The 18,433-nt window shown below is 38.7% G+C and overlaps 1 protein-coding gene across 3 annotated transcripts in view; it reads right to left on the reverse strand.

Moving 5' to 3' along the window:
* The window catches only part of htr4 (5-hydroxytryptamine receptor 4), a 465,874-nt gene that overhangs the window by 362,703 nt on the left and 84,738 nt on the right, over positions 1-18,433 (reverse strand). For all 3 annotated transcript variants that reach the window (XM_028812904.2, XM_051933843.1, XM_051933844.1), the window contains exon 2: positions 7,145-7,317. The gene's annotated coding sequence lies outside the window, so the exon portion shown is untranslated. The remainder of the gene's footprint in view (positions 1-7,144; positions 7,318-18,433) is intronic.

The following is an 18,433-nucleotide window of genomic DNA, read 5'->3' on the forward strand; positions in this document are numbered from 1 at the left end:
TTAAAATATTCTAGTCAGAATTCTGGTCTTTCAACTGGTTAGAAGTTCTTAGCTAGACAATGTGTCTGCAGCCTGACATATATATATATGTGGGAGTTTGGAGGAAAATCAGATTTTTCAGATTTGTGTTTGTATGTGTAATCCAGCCAATGTCTGCTGTCACACATATGCGTCTGAGGACCTCCTTACAGGCTCAGTCGAGATATGTCATCTCCTTCTTTCTCCTCAGGGTTGAGAAGCTGCTCAGTGAGGGCATTTGACCCCACCATAAAACCCCAGGCTTCCCAGAAGGAGACATCATTACTGGTTCAAGTGACCTGCCAGATGCAGCTCTGCTCAAAGTGACTAAAGCTATCCAGTTTTCACACATACGGGACATATGCAGACAATTAAAGGGATGACCTGGTTGGTGCCTCAAAATTTCTTTCTGTTTCAGAACTGCCATTCCCACACTTGGCCACACTGCTCACTTCTACCAATGTTTGTAATATTTAGGCATTCCTGTATAAATACAGCTTAAACGATCAGCAAGAGGATAGGATGGTCAACAACAGCCTGTGGGCCATGAGAAAGATAAACTTCTTTATGAGAAAGTTTAACAGCATAAGATTTAAAGGACTCCAGATTCTCTGCAATATGTCACAGATAAAAATGACACAACTCTCCTCTGAGTTGTATATGAACTGCGTTTTACATTTGTTTTTAACATATCTACTCTTCTACGTGAGTGTGCATAAAATGTGTAAAGTCACTTGTTTACTTTCACTTATGGAATTTTTTTTTACAAAATATACAGTTTACTATTGTATGGTTCTCCCAAGTTTGTTCTTCTGTGTAATAAATGTGTCAGCTAAATAAACAAATGTAAACGTAAATTATTCTGTGCTGGCAACTGGCGAGCAATAGAGCTAAGACACACGGCCATTCTTGCAGTTTTCACAACTTCAGCTCAGAACTTTGACTGTAAAAGGCTATCTGGCAAACTGTCAAAGTCACGGCATATTTGTGCACTTCAATGTTCATAGCTTTAAAACGTATTTCTTGTTTAATGTATTGAGGGTTTCAAATGTTCCAGTTTATTCAAAATATTGCCATAAAGCTGCTGTGAAATTATTTAACTCATCAGCTACTGTGTACAAGTTTTTGCCCAGGACTTGTCAGTTATGTTTTGACCAAAGTAAATTATGGTAGACAGCTTGGAACAGTTCTACCACCAGTTGACCTTTACTATTTATTTCATATAAATAGCGCTAAGAAAATTGGTTTAATTAATAGATAAACATCTATTTTTAACAAAAATACTAGGGAACAGACAATGATGATGGATCTCTTTCTAGCTAGCCATGGCTTGTCCAGTTTTCAGGTGACTGTTTCATTTAATTTCATCCAAAATTTCTCTTTTGGGTATTTGTATTGCAGTTAAATTATTTTAAACATTTTCTCTTATATTGTTTCTTTTTGTTATTGCATTTTGAGTTACATTAAGATATATAGTACTAAATAGTACATCTTGCCTGAAGAAGGGGCCTGAGTTGCCTGGAAAGCTTGCATACTGTAATCTTTTTAGTTAGCCAGTAAAATGTGTCATTTTGCTTGACTTCTCACTACATTAAGATATATATATATATATATATATATATATATATATATATATATATATATATATATATATATATATATATATATATATATGAATATTTAAATATATCTTTTTTCTAATTCCTTTTATTTATATGTTGTTTATTTTTATTATTCTTATTTTTATCATTGACCTTTGCCCCAACTGTGATGTTACCTGCAAATTGGTGCTTTCACCTCAGTATGTGCTAAATCTGACTCTTATGGGAGGTATAGCAAAACTTGGATTCTTTTCAGATTAGACTATACTTAAATTGTGTCATTTACATAATGAATGGATAAGATGATATTATTCTTTTTAAATACTTATGTTAAGCATTTCTCTTGTAACTTGTCTTTCCTTTTTTTTTCCTGTGTCTTGAGCAAGCAGCGGATGCGAGATGATGGGACGCGGGCTGTTTTTAGTTTTATTTTGATTATCTTACAAAGGTAGGGGTTTCTGTTATGCAAACTTATTTATTATTATTATGCCCTAATCTAACGTGTGGATGAGAAATGTAGTAATTTACTTCATGAGGTAGAAGTACATAATAAACAAAAATAGTTGTGTCATATATTTGAAATATTGAAAAGTGTGCTTCAGTTTTATTAAAGTCTAAATATTATTGATTGTAATAGAAATTTCTCATTTTGTACCCTCTGCTAGAGGTCCATAGAGGGCTAGATCCCTAGTAAAGGATCACAAATCAAAAATAGCATCCATCCATCCATCCATTTTCCAACCCGCTGAATCCGAACACAGGGTCACGGGGGTCTGCTGGAGCCAAACCCAGCCAAGACAGGGCACAAGGCAGGAACCAATCCTGGGCAGGGTGCCAACCCACCACAGTCAAAAATAGCATCATATACATAATCACTGACCTTGAAATCATGTAAAATGATACCCCACATGCTTCTGTTTAACATTTGTCATTTTTAAGCTTCTCTCAGTGGTTCTTAGAGAGCTAGGACTATTGGTAGATAATCAAATGTCAAAATATTCTCATATTCATGATCAGAAACCTTGTAATAGCATAAAATGACACTCGACATGTCTATATAACTGATCCCCATTTTTTCAAACTTTCATAAAAAGGAGTAACTTTGACCCTTCTTTTCCCATTAGGGGTAGAACCCCAGGGGTTGGTTGTTTTGGAACGCACTACTTCAAGTTCATCTGATTATTTTTGCAGAAGACACCTATTGCTTTATTTTTTATCATAAGGGTGTAATTTCCTGCACTAAATATAGTGACACACTGTGCTCCTGAACTGGATTATCTATGTATGTCTTAGTGTGCTGAGTATTCCCAAGTGGTCACACTACATTCACTGTTCATCTGTTTGGAGTATAAAATATAGCTATCCTTTTTATTTTGCTCTCTCTGGAGCATCTTATATTGAACTGAGTATGAGAAAAGCAAGGATCCCACACATCTAATACCTCTGTTTTCAAACTTTGACTATAAACTTTTTTTATACACATCACAAAGTTTAATCTGTTTGGGAAAGGCAGACTTGTAAACTTGAATTGGAAATCTGTTGGTGTGATGGCTGCCTGGGAAATAAAAATATTTAATTTACATTACTTACCAAGTAATTTGGGGATTTCAAATATGGGGACATGTAACAGGAGCTAAAATGTTTAATATAAGTAAATGTTAAAGGAATATCTTACATGTTTAAAGAAAACTTAAAACTTTGTGTAGGACTGGGAATGGCCTCTTCATCCTCTACTGCATTATCAGAGTTAAATTCTTTTCATCCTGTCCCAGATCAGTTTTAAATGGCACCATCTTTCTATTTGTTGTTTTTGTTCTTTAATTTACGAATTTGACTTCATAATAAATTAATTCATATAAGATGTTTAATAAAATAGGAAATAGTGCAAAGCAAAAATCTTTTTAAGGAAGAACATGAGGATCAAAATGAGACTGAAATACATTCCTTCCTGGCAGTGGCCAATACCGGATGGGGTGCCAGCCAATTTCAGGGCCCCCTCGCCTACACCCAAACTCACATCCACGCAAGGCCAATTTAACATTTTGAATTAACCTAACATGCAAGTCTTTAGCAAAGTGGAAGTAAAACTAGAATACCAAGTAGATGCAGACAGAACTGATTGTACACAGACAGTGACCAGACAGTGGGATTCAGGCCTAGAAACACTGCATCTTCCCAATGTGTCACTTTACCACCCACCCACAATACTAACGTAGGAATTTATTCAGCTTATAATTCTGACCAGTGCAGTGGATTTCTCACAAGTACATGGGGTTACATTTTCTAGCTCACTTGGAAACACAATTACTCAGTAGGTATTAACCTGTTATGAATTGGAACATTATTACAATCTTTTGCTGGCATAAAGGAAATGGAAACAGAATACAATACAATAGATTTTTGTACAGCCCAAAATCATCCAAGAAGTGCCACAATGGGCTTTAACAGACCTTGCCTTTTGACAGCCCCCCAGCCTTGACTCTAAGAAAATAAGAAAACACCCTTGTAGAGAAAAAACAGAAGAACCCTTGGGAAAGGCAGTTCAAAAAGAGACCCCTTTCCAGGTAAGTTGGGTGTACAGTGGGTGTCAAAAAATGGGGGTCAATACAATAAAATACACAAAACAGAACAAAAGTAATCCTCAAAACAATATAACAGTACAATAGAAATATTACAAGTACAGAGCAGAACTCAACTGTAGATGATATCACATGATATGATTTGAATTTGTTCAGAGTCCTGGATACCTTGACCATCAAATTGCCTCCCCCCCATTGACCTGAATATTGACCATAAACTGACCACCAGACCACGGGATACACCTGCTGTCTTTAAATAGCCTGCCTGAGTTGTCTCCACTTGTGTCTTCCCATCTCTCTCATGGCAGTGGTGTTTCTCCCTGTCAAGTGGTGTATGTGGCTTCAGCTATATTTATTTATGACCTCAATTTTAAATAAAATACAGTGGAACCTCGGTTTGCAAGCATAATTCGTTCCAGAAACGTGCTTGCAGTCCAAAGCACTCATATGTCAAAGTGAATTTCCCCATAAGAAATAATGGAAACTCAGATGATTCGTTCCACAACCCATAACTATTCATATAAAAATGATTAATACAAAATATAAAGTAAAAATACATAAAACAAATTAACCAGCACTTTACCTTTGAAAAGAATCATGGCTGGTGTGAGTGAGTTTCTCGCTATATAAATGCAAAGAATTATTATTATTATTATTAAACTCTTGTGGGAATCCAAAAAGATTGCGGACATGCCATAAGCTCCTGCCATCAATGGGTGATACAAGGAACAAGGAACATTATAAATGCGCAGGGCACAGTATTACTTGGCCATGATCCTGCCTGACTGCTGTCTGTGTATAGGAGAGTGGAAGATCCCACTACAATAAATAACCGAGCTGTTGCTGTTTCAAGCTGAATAAAGCTGGTGTTGCTAAAGTACTGAGACTCAACTTCGTGTTTTGGGGTGCAAGACAGGGACTCGCATTTCACGGCCCACACACACGCACACACACACAGTCACAATGATGTAGTAAACAGTATACGCTCGTACGGATGTTGACTATATGAGTGAGGCATGCCAACTCAGACGGAGAATAGGAGACGATTGCCCACAATGCCGCAGCGAGCGAGAGAGAGAGAAGAACCATCAGCTCAGTTGTGATCACAGGACGCTCAGCAGACAAAGCGTATACATACTTGTATTGCAAGACCTCGCTCGTTTATCAAGTCAAAATTTTGTAAAAATTTTAGCTTGTCTTGCAAAACACTCGTAAACCAAGTTACTTGCAAACCAAGGTTCCACTGTAATGTGTATAGAATAAACCTCACACATTGCAGTGGTGCACTTCAAACCTTACTACCTACTGCCTAGTGCTACCAGGAACAAGCTCTGCCCTCCACAACTCTCAATTAGATTATATTGGATTAGATCTGTGGTGTAGCAATGGATTGTGCAGATTGTGCAAAGCACAAGGGTCTATGAGCTTGGGGGGCCCACTCGGGGCCGTATAGATTTTAAATCACTTGCATAGTTCATTGTGTTATTTATTCACAGTTTCAGTGACATGTTTGCACCATCACCAGGCAAGTCCAATCCAATCCATGATGATATTACGTACTTGGCAGGCCTACACAAATTTAGACTTTGGGAGTTCGGAGGCACAACACGTCCTAGTCTTCCTTACAGAGAAGAACACATTCCCAAATTTGTTGACTTTTGGCGTGCCATAGCAGACGTGAATGGAAGAAGTTTTGAAGGACGTCATGTGAATAGTGTAAATATACATTATTATCGTAAATAATTGTTACTTTTGCACTTTGATTTAATGTCAACAGTTTTTGAAGTTCAAACTCGTAAACGGTAAATCATACCAATTCTGTTGTTAAGTTATGGTCCCCATTAGTCGACAAATGGCAAATATTTTAACAATTTGAGGCTTTCTCACCATACAACACCATGTCCGCCACTACCAGCAGATCCGGCAAACATTATAAGAGTGGTGCTGTTAAACGTAAGGCACGCCTGCAACAGGAATTGAAAAACGCTAAGCTTACCAAGGTTTCTACCTGTCTCAAAACTAAGCAAGGGCCAGCGGTAGTAACGAAGAATGCTGATGCTGGCGAATCAGAGCAATGTTCACAAGCAGATTATGCAGACAGTGCACAGAGTGAATTGGTTACAGCTACCGAGTCTGGAAGAAGCGATACAACGGCTTCAGATGAGGTGCTATCTGCTAAAACCGTTTAAAATGGAGAAACTACTAAAGACAAACAAGCAGTATATATGACCAAGAAATCTCCTACCGACAAGGCAAATTCCTTGGAACCACTGACACCTCACTTTATGATGTCCATTTTCTCAGAACTTGTGTAAAACAAGTTGATTGTGTAGAAGTATCCTGTCAGCTGGTGTTGTCGTTTAAATTTGTTACAAATTGAAATTGCTTCATTTTATAGCACAGGACAGTTTCTACTTTCTAGCTTATGTTACATTTTAATCAACTTCCTTCACAAAGTTGTCTTGGAAAAGCAAGAGGGTCCACATCTTACTTATATTTAAGTACTACTACTACTACCCATACCTCTCACATTCCATTCCCACAATTTACTTTATTTTTGCTAACTTACAGCTGCTGTAATAAAGCGATTAATAAAGTTATTACAAATTCCATTTAGAGAGCCAGTTTGTTTGTCACCAGCGTGTGATCTGATAGTGTCGCGGTCGCAGACACCACTGCCCAGCCCGTCCCCTAGAATCTAGTTGCAAATAAATTACTAACAGTTATGCTAGACAGGAGGGGCCCACCTGGCCTGGGTTTGGAGTATAAAACCCCTTTACCGGACCAGAGACACAGGGGAGAACTCCAGACAGAAGGTACCACAGCTTGGGACCAAATTAGAGTCAAACTGCTCTGAGGCAGAAACACAACTGACTGCTTCATTACTGTATACGTATGGCATCTTAATTTACTAACCACACTTTACGAGAAGTGTACATGGCTCACCTTGAGTTGTGCTTGCATTATTTAGGAGAAAAGATTAGCCAAAGCAGTATTTCACCCAGCAGGTCAGAACATTAGGTGCTTGACAGAGCCTCTCTATGCATCACCGTTTGACCTCATTTGTACCATCCTCTTCACTGGTTGGTGACTATTAGCTGTGCCTCTTGGAAATTTACCTGAAAAGATGAAACCACAGAAACAGAAAAAGTTAATAGTCCACTTTATCCACTAGAGCATTTCTTAGTGCTTTCACAATAGTAGATCTCCATCTACTCCTTCGTCCATAAACCCTTCAGTACTAGACATGCTGCTTCGGTGCTCAGGTTTTGATAGTCTTACATTGTAGAACTAAATAGATGGAGTCCAGTTACATCCATCATTGAGTTCTCTATTGCTCAGATATCCAAAATAGACTTGTAGCACTTTGTATACGACTGATGGTTTGTTCATGAATTACTAGTTTAAAGCATATAAAATAATGTTTATTTTAGAAGTCAATAGTATGAGACACGGCACGCAGATAGTCCTTAAGATTACGCCCTGCATATGTAGGAAGAATTGCAGCAAGACGTCTTGATAGTATTATTCAATTGATTTCTTCTGACTGCATTATAACCTAGCACATAATGTGTACATAATGCACACGTACGCGTCCCACTCTCTTGGCCTCTCTCGCGATTTTGTCGTGGCGATTTTGTTGGCGCACATTTGTCGAAAACCAGTTAGCGATTTTGTCAGCACTCATTTGTCCGTCGCGGTTTTGTCGGCGCTCATATGTCTATCGCGCTTTTGTCGGTGAACCCTAATCCTAACCCTTTTAAAAAGAATTTGGGGTTAAAAAAAATTCTGGCATATACAGTATATGAATTACAAGTAAATATACTTGCATACCGAGACCCTTTTTTTTTAACCACTTATGGAATCATTTCCAGGCACATGCAGCAAATCATTTTCCCTTCTTGCAAGCCTGCATGAGTGAACTTCATGTAATTGTTTAAATACAGAAGGTCTTATGAGGTAAGAGATCAAATACTTCAAAATTCAAGATGCACCTCAATTTTAAGTTTGGAAACAATACAGCTCCAAGGGGGCTTGGGATCAACGTCTGGCCTGCTGTGGTCTCCCTTTATTCTGATGTGTGCCCCCCATTCTACTCTCATTTTTTGCAACATCCCAAAGAGGGACAGGTCAGACTGGGTTTGAGCATACCCTTTGAGGCGTGGGCATCCCACTCAGGATGTGTTCTAGATTTGCACCTGATGTTCCTGGGATAAGCTCTGCCTCTCAGCAAGGTCTGTGGTGTTAAGATACAGGCTGTGAAAATGAATGAAAATTATCCCACCATGACAAAGCCTACCCTTATGAGTACCAGCTCCAGATTTTATAGGAGATAAAGAGAAATCTGCCAGGGTGCTGAGCCGCGATGATGAAATAGACTGAACTGAGAACAGGTAATACAGAAGGAGTTAGCAAGGGCCTTCAGGGAGCTATGAAGGACAAGAGCTTCCTCTCTGGTAAACAGCGTTGCTCTTTCAGCTTAATTGACAGGAAGGCCCCGCTGGGAATTTCAAGATCCCTGGTATGATTTTTACCTCTGGCTGAGCAAAAGGAGAAAAAAATAATAATTTCAAACTATTAAAAATTAATTCTGAAGAAAGGTTATTCCATTAACACCACAGCAATTCTGCCTTTCAGTTTGCGGAAGAAAATATATTTGAAACTTGCACTCATTGATTTATTTAGTCATAATAATATATATGTATATTCTCACAGTCTTTCTGCCCTTTGAGTTATTACACCAGTGTCTTTCACAGTTAGCCCTGACATGCCCTCCAAGTTTTCAGTATAGGAATATCCTTAACATCCTGTTAAGGAGTGGAATTAATTAAAATAATGACTGGCTCGGACTTTGGTTATAGCTCAAAGTATGCAATGTAAAATGTGGGCACCAACACCAGAATATAACAATCATTAAATAACAGTAAATAACAATCATTTATTATAATGTAGAACAATATGTCATAGGGCTACCAAGTGGCTCAGTAGTTAGTACTGATGCCAAGAGGCCAAATTCAAATCCTGGCCTTGTCACTGCATATCTATGGAGTCTGCTTGCTCTCCTCGTGTCAACTTGAGCTCTGCTCTCAACAACAGCTAATTGTTGTCTGCAAACAGGATTATTTTAGATGTTGATGCCTAAACAGCATCTTGATTTGTAGCAATTTTAAATCAACATTGAATGAATCATCATCATTACAGTATTATAGATTACCACCACGGGTGTCATCTCCTGTAAGAACATGTAGACTTGTACTGACGTTTGTGAACTCCAATCCCCCTGACACCTTCCTACTGTAAAATGCTTTCCGTGATCCATGAATTCCATTATTCAACATGCCATCCACTTTATCTGTTCATGAAAACACACTAAACCAGTAAATATTGATGATATATATTATTTGAAATTGGAAAAAATCAAATTCTCACTTAGAGTATCTTTCAAAACTTTTTTTAAAACCTAGCAGGATCTTAAAATAGATTTTACTTTGGGGAAATGGATTCTCTGCCCTCGTTTCTACTCTTAAAGTTTTGCTCTGGCTTTTGACCTTCCTCACTTTCTCTTGGGTGGGGGTTGAATTGAATTTAGTTTTGTTAAGTTTGACTTGTTTATATGGAATTTTACTCGCTTTTAATGAATTCAATAGAAAATAAATAAATAAATCAGTAAATACGTACATACATACATACTAGTCCCATTCTTGGTTCCATCCAAGCAATGAGTTACCACTATTGTGGAATCCAATTCTAAACAAAAGAACAAATTATCTGCTCATGAGAGAAAACAAATTGAGATGTAGTGTAGATGACGGATAAAAGGGTCACCATTTAAAAAAACACATAAAATATTTGTTTTCTTACTTTAACCCATTATAAAATTATACCTGGGAACACCAGATACTTCAGCTAGTCACAAACACAGCATAGCTGCACTTGATTACTTATACTACATTTCATCACTTGTACTGCATACACTAAGCGTGTTTATATGCACCTCAATAACCTAGTTACAGTATTTCTAGAAGTCTGATTTATAAAATGCCACATAAACCTTATTCCGATTAGAGAAATTGGGTTATTGGCTTAACAGAGGTAGATTTCTCCACGAGTAACCTGATTATGTGGCCATGTAAACCCTTCACCGGGTTACTGATAAGTATTTTGTAATTTGCGCGTGTCCATTGCACTTTTTCATCCTGCACATGTACAGCATTTGTTTTGCACACGCTTCAGCAGCCATGGGTAGAAGTGTCCGCAAAATACAGAGGCAAATGTTTGGATGATCACATTATTCTTTCTCCTGGATGAAATAATCTGTCTTAATATTTCAGAAATCAATAAATTTATCTTGATGGGCTGAATGTAACTCAGCAAAGCAATCCTGAGAGCAGCAGGATAACACGTTAAACGTAATGAGCATTACGTAGATTGATTACTTTTTAAAGTAACAAGCAACCTAATGCAATACTTATCTTAATGAAGTAAAAACACCTGTGTTATTATTATTCCAGCGGCACTTAATGTAAGGCAAGCACATGTACTGATACTGTATGTCAGTTCTTTGCAGTGCTCAATTTCACAGCCAAGCAGAAAACTATGCGCCATATGCAATCCAGAAACAGAAACCTATAAATAAAGAATTAATTTGACTGAACATATTTATAAAACACAAGAAAATCATCACAGACATCTTTCTTATTTTCAAATTCATGGTCGCTGATGATGACGTTTAACTCTTTTTGCGCAGTTTAACTACGTCAGAGCATTTTGCCAAAAGAGTACTCCAGAAGCTTTTTTACGTATGTAAATACTTATTATTAAGGAACGAAGTTTCTGTCTTAATTGTATTATTCAACTTAACATGATTATATGTGTGCATGTAAACACACTGACTGAGTAGCCATCCATTGGGCTCCTTCACTAATCAACAGTGTTCTTGGAATTTAGTTCATAAAGGAGGAAGACTAAAACAGAAATAGGTCTTTTCCACATGATGTTGGACAGCATTGTGTGAATGACATAAACATGACAACAACACAACATTTTCAGACTTTTTATCCAATTCTGAGCCACAGAGTACTGCGGTGCAAACTCCAGCCCTGGACACGGTGCCAGCCCATTATATCACCCGCTCCTACACTCACTCTGACCTGGCCAGTTTCAAGTTATCAAGTTAACCTAACATGCTGCTCTTAGGTAATATGACACAGGGAGAGCATGCAAACTCCACGCAGACACTGACTGGGCATGCGACTTGAATCCAGGACTTGTGAGCAGCAGCACTAAAGCATATGGTAAGATTATAAAGAAAATGAAAATGAATCAAAGATTAAATAATTAGATGTACAGCACAGCATCCTAACTGGTTCTCTGCCACTTGAGCAGAAAACTCCTTCTCTTAGTTTTTGATAAAGTCTCTGAAGTCAAATATATCAGAATGGACGATTTGGTCATCCACAGTTAGCTATAAATCATTGCCTGAGAAAAGGGCAAATTTCATGCAATAATATTGAATTACACTGAGGAATCAATAGCAACCTGCAAGGACCTTCTATGCAGATACAAAGGTCAATCACTTTTTTTTTTCTTTTCTAAAAATCAACTCTATGTACAAATCATGAAAATTCAAAATACAATTTAACACTCAGTACAAAATAGTCATGGACTGCCTAGATAATGTTTCATTATTTTGTTCTATTTCTCTAGCAAGCAGCAGCATTTTCTCTCCGTTTCCTTCTGACTATATGTGTTCCCTTTTATTTTAGCTACACAGAGGCATAATTGTAGCAATAAAGGCCTGGAATTGTGCTCTGCCTGTGACTCATCCACATTCCAATCTAGAAGTGCTCAGAGACGCCCACTGATGTTAAATGCAGAAAGAAGAAATTTACCAGGGTAGCACAATCAGAATGTATATGTACAGTGTTGTGAAAATATATTTGCCCCCTTCCAGATTTCCTCTATTACTGCAAATTTTGATTAATGTTCACAGGTAATTCAATGTAAATCTAATTAAACAAATAATACATTTTTTTTCTCTCTTATGGTTTTTTTTTGAATGACAAAAGTTATCCAACATCAGCTGGCATTGTGTGAAAAAATTAAATGCCCCCTTATAGTCTACTACCTTTAGCTTTAATGACCTTGACCAAACACTTCTCAAGTAATTCAATATCAGCTATTCACCTAACTTTACAGGAATTTTAACAGAACTGCTTTAATTCAGAAATATTGGTAGGCCTGTTAACTTCAAGTCCTGTCGGATCATTTCTGTTCAGTTTAGTTCCAAGCTTTAACAAGGCAAGTCCAAAAAACATTAACTTTAGTTCTTTTCAGTAATTTTGATGTGGTGCTTTTATGTTTCGATTCATTGTCTTGGCAGTGCTACGTGACCCAACCACACTTCAGCTTCACCTCATGGGTGGATAGGTGGATATTCACCTTAAGATTTTTTTGGATACAGAGAAGAAATCAGTGTTTCTTCAATCACAGCAAGTTTGCCAGGTCCTGGGGCAGCAAACTGTCTCCCAACCATCATAGTACTACCTCTGAGTTTGACTGCTGGGATGATGCTCTTATAGTAGAATTATAAATTTCCTTTAATGCCAGATCCCTGTTGCTCAAAAAGTTCTACTTTTGCTTCATCTGCCCATAGAACCTTCTCCCACCCACATTGGGGATCATGTAGGTGCTTCCTGGCTAATGAGAGATGAGCATTTATGTTCTTTTTGTTTAGCAGCCTTGGTAATCTCAAACACTTCTTGAACTCATTGAGGGAGTCATAATTCTAAATGGAGGTGAGCTGTTCATTCCTCTAGCTAGGAGCTACACATGAAAAGATTCTCGATTAAGATTTGATGTCACTCATCAGGAGACCTGAGTGGTCAAGAAGGAGCATAGGACCTCATAAGTGTCATGTCATGTCATTTCATAAGCTGCTTAATCCAGACCTAGGTCACGAGGAATGCTGGGGTCTGTCCCAGCTAGCACAGAGCACAAGGCAACAATAGGCCCTGGACAAGACACCAGTCCTTTGCAAGGCAACCACACACACTCTAGAGGGCCAATTTATTGTTACCAAGCCACTTTACCTGCATGTCATTGGACAGTAGGAAGAAATCAGAGCACCCAGAAGATACCCACACAGATTCACAGGAAGAACATGCAGACTCAATGCAGGGAGGACCTGGAATGCGAATCCTGGTCTTCTTATTGTGAGGCAGCAGCGCTGGCACTTCACCACTGTACCACACTCCTCATAAGTGTCTCTATGTATATACAGTACAGTATATTATCACACACGTATGACTGGGAGACAACTTGAGGGCTCAGCCAGTGGCAATTCCACCCAGAGCCAAGGGTTGGCACTGTAATGCTAAAGCTTCTCCTCCTTTGTTCCTACAGATTTTCATTCCTTGGCCCCACCCCTTCCGGTCTGGCTTTCTCTTAAGGGGCAGTGCCACCATCTTTGTCTCAGTCAGCATTCTGATTACATACTGGAAAGACCTTCAAACCTTTTTTGCCCTCTTTACTTACTTTTGGCTATCAAATATATATACAGGGTTTGCCTACAAGGGGCCCCAACACTTTCGAGCTGTCCTTTGTTTTATTACTATATATATATATACTATACTACAGTATACTATATATATGCAATATATATGCAATATATATATATATATATATATATATATATATACACTAGCCATGCTCTGCCCGCATATTAATGAAACAGGACAGTGAGGACAGGAGGGCTCTGTCCAGCTCCCCACTCCAAATGTCATGCTTCCTCCTCCTCCTCTTGGCCTGCAGCTTCTTTCTCAAATCAGCGTGAATATATCGCTCCTGCAAGCAAACTATGATTATTAGCACAATGAAAGAAGTTACAAAATCACCTGGAATGTTCAAGCAAATTATAGAAAAACACCCAATCTAAATCCATTAAGTAGTTTTCTCGTTCGCTAGCTAAGCGGAGGTAAGGTGCACGCCCCGAGGCTGATGCGTGAGTGAGGAGGTCCCCACCCCCCTACCCTCAGCCCGCTGCATATTTCTCAGATTCGCACAAATAAATTGGTACCACAAGCGAACTATGATACATAGCACAATGAGATAAGTTGCAAAATCAACCAGAATGTTCAAGCAAATTATAGAAAAAAAAGATCTAGTATTTTTGTGAAAAGCAGACAGACATACAGACAGACAGTCATTGGATTTTATATTTTATACTATATATATATATATATATATATATATATATATATATATATATATATATATGTATATATATATTGTGGCATATGAATGGGCATCCCAGCCAGGGAAGTGCATGGATTATTACCTGGACAGGAGGCCCGAGAGAAATGTCACTGGCCAGCTGGGAGGAAAGATCACATTGTGCCCAGCTGGTATAGAATAATGGAGGGACCAGAGGAAGCAGGAGCTTGGGAGTGGGTCCATTCCCCATACACTAGGTGACAGTGGTTCTCATGTAAAAGCCCAGTTGGGACACCTGCAGGGGTGCTAGGGAAATGGAGTCTGGAAGTACAGCCCTGTAGGTGCCCCTTGGGATCAGTAGAGGGCGCTGTCCAAAGAGGTCTACTCTACTTTGTCTATTACCCGGAAATGCTTCCTAGCAGGGACGGAATAATAGCAGAAGAATTGCCGGGTCTGACATAAAAGAAAGCCCACTTTCACAGAGAGTCGAGTCAGAGTCGAGAGGCAACGGGCAACACTTAGCGGAGGCGAAGAAGGAGGAAGAATAAGAACACCCATTAGATCATTGATTCAAGATTATTATTTTTGTGATTGGACAAGAGGATTGTGAGAAGGTGCCTGAGAAAAGAATAAAAGTCTTTTATTCTTTTAAACGTGTGGTGTATTGCTGGGACTGTGGTTTAGGACTCTCTGGCATCCCTCTTGTGGTCACAATATATAGCTCAGAGGATCTGGACTTAATACATTTACCCCAATATATCGCCATGGCTACCATATCCAGCAATAATCAAAATCTCTTAATCCAGCTTGAGTTAAAAGTGTGGTGGAGCTTCTTCTGGATTCATGAGATGCAAGAACAGACAGGATGTCAGTACATTGAAGGTAAAGATGCACATGATCGCCAGGAGAACATGCAAACTGCATTGGGTATAGAACCTTTACGTGAGGTGAGGTACAGCAGCAGTGCTTATTACTGAGTCCCCATACCTCACCAAACCTGAAATGTTTGTAAATCCAGCATTCCACAGTTAAATGCTGCAAAAAAAAATCCAAAGAAAGGAATGATAAATCTTTATCTCAATGTTTATCTAAAATTAAAATATGGTGAGTAAATACAAAACAATATGGTGACTGACGGGGGTGGAGGAAGCAAGGCCTGTGTAACAGCTGCACAATTCTTATTTTTTTAAATATGGTATTTTTTTATTTGTGTTGCCTATTTTATAAATAAACTTGTCAGAGAGTTTAGTTAAAGTGATAGCAACAGAATTTCAAGCCACTTCATTCAATTTTACATACAGGAACACGACAAACTGTCATTGTCTTTTAATTTTTTACCCATATGACCTAATTCAGTGCACACTGCACCCATCCTGTAGCACAAAAGACAGATACAGTTGCAAACATGGCTATCAATACAAAATATTTTTTAAGCATTTGTCATGTGCACTTCTTATATAGTGTATGGGTGGGTAGTTTGGTGGGTGGATGAATTGACACTCGTCATAGCTAAACTGTGTCCAGCAGTGCCAGTCCAAAACCTACACACAAATACCTATGTTCGGCTAGATACCATCTATATTACAGTGCACATTAGATTGGCACATTGGTGCTGCTGCCACAGAGCTCCAGGACATCAGGCTCAATTCCCAGCCATGTTAGACACACCTTGACAGACAGATGAATGAATAGATGTTTTTCTAACCAAGTAGCCTAAAATAAGCCCACAACAAAACCCAACAGGCACAGAGAAATGCCAGTGCAAGCAGGAGACTCCGATACAAATTAATATCAAGCCACTTTGTGTATTGGTACTATTGCCTCACAGCTCCAGGGTGCAAATCCCATACTTGTTATATACAATTTCATAGATGGCTGAAAGGGTGGATATTTTTCCAACCATGTAACTTAATATAGTTCACATCAAACCCAACCTGAGTCCAGAAATGCCAGTCCAAACAGGAGGTTACACTTGAGTGCCATATTTGTGCTGCTGCCTCAGAGCTCCAGGAGACTGAGTTCAAATACCTGGTCTGTGATTGTCTTTGTGAGCAATGCATGTTTCCTTATGTCAGTGAACCCTTTATTGATAACTATACCGAAATCATTAAACATTCTCAAATAGAAATTTTAAAAGAGAATGCTACTAAATGAGCAGATTTTCTATTTTAATTTTACCTTGGGGACATACTGAGTGAATTTTTGTTCTCTTTTATATATTACCAGCCACAGTATGTGTCAAAACAGGTGATAGAATAATTAAAAAACATTTTCTATCTCTTGCCCTATGTGTACCTTCAGCACCTTTCTTCTGTATTCACATATGTGTATGAACGCCCCTTCACCGACACTCCTTTTCTCAAGTGCATTCCCATAAAGCCTGCTTCATAGACTCTGTCATCATTTTTGAAGTGCCTTTCTCATCTCCCGTCCGGCTTTATTCTTGCCATCTTTGAAGGTGATGGTCTCATCGTGCTTTGTGCGCCTTTACTCCTCCTCATGTGTCTCACACTCATCGCTTCTTCTTTTGACACGTCATCAAAGCCAAACTGACCAATCAGATTGCTCAGAGGAACAGGACTCATATATCTTAGTGTTTTATTATGTAGTAGAGGCCCTATCCATTTGTAGAATACAGTAGTAAAAATATTTAATCAGTCACTGAAGCCGAAGTATCAGAAAAGAAAGCGATTTCTTGTAAATGAAGTAAATAAAATGACTGGATTATGTTAGGGACCGCATAAAGTCTCACAGCTCCAGAATCCAATTTCTTCCAAAGACATCTGTAGGATTTGCACATGTCCACTTCAATGTTCTTCCAATTACTCCAGTGTATTTTAGATTAATTAGTGGTTTAGACAGTAGTGTGGTCAGGAATTAATTTCAGCTGGGGTGAATTATTATTCTGTCTATAATTGATCAGCTGAAACTGTCATGAAATAGATTTCAAAGAGCAGCGCAAACCAAAATCCACCCCCTGGCTATGCCCATGGGTTCTTAAATCAGAGTAAGAGGAGTGATTGTGAGTGTTTGTGTGTGAGCATTCCCTGTGATGGACTTGGGCCAGGGTTGTTTCCTGATTTGTGCTCAGTTCTGTCAGGATATACCCCAGCACTTCTTGGTTCAGACACGGACGGAGGAATTTTGCATTTTGACATTGTGAAAGTAGTAATGGCTTACAAATAATAAGCTGAATCCATCAAGTTCTAATCTCAAAATAGGTGGACCCAAATGAAATGTTTTGAGATTATTTCTTTGGAGAATCCTTGGGTACCGCTGGTTTGACTTTGTGTCGAATGAGCGACTGCTCATAGAGTCCCAAATGAGGCTCATTACCTGGATTTTGAGGGAGCATCAGTTACTGCACTATGGCCGTGTCATAAGATTAGCCAAGGGAGGACCCGAGTGGCTGGACCAGGGCAAGGGGACACCCACGTAACACCTGGCTGCAGCAGATAGAGGGTCATTTCCAGAGGATGAGACTGGACCGCATGTCTGCCTGGGGGGTTGCCAATCAGGATCCTGAGCTGTTTCATTATGTGGTGGGTGCAGCAACGTGCTGTACCAGTGCATGCTCCCCAACCTGACCTGAGGTTATTTGGCTGATGCCTGTACTTTCATCCAAATGGCATGATCTTTTGGCATTTCTAATAATTAAACTTATTATTTTGTGTGAACCTAACAAAACACCATTCATAAATGTTCATATCACACGATGCTAGCCACTTTGCATTGCATCTTCTCATTTTTTTAGACTACTAAGGTCCTTTAGAAGCTTCCGTACCAACAGTGACATCAAACCATAGCCCATTACAGACGTCATCACTGTCACCCTAAATCAATGGCTGATCCTAGGCTTAAATACATTATCGTTACGGTTACTGGTTTTTGATCGTTTGCCTTTTATCTACTAAGACTTTGGATCCTCATTTTGTTCCTCTTTGCTTTTATGGTTAACCAAAAAATGTCCTTCCTGGGAAGATTAAACTCATATATCCTACCAGCTTATTTTTGCATGGT

The sequence above is a fragment of the Erpetoichthys calabaricus genome, chromosome 11 (assembly GCF_900747795.2).
Source record: "Erpetoichthys calabaricus chromosome 11, fErpCal1.3, whole genome shotgun sequence".
In the NCBI taxonomy this organism is placed as follows: domain Eukaryota; kingdom Metazoa; phylum Chordata; class Cladistia; order Polypteriformes; family Polypteridae; genus Erpetoichthys; species Erpetoichthys calabaricus.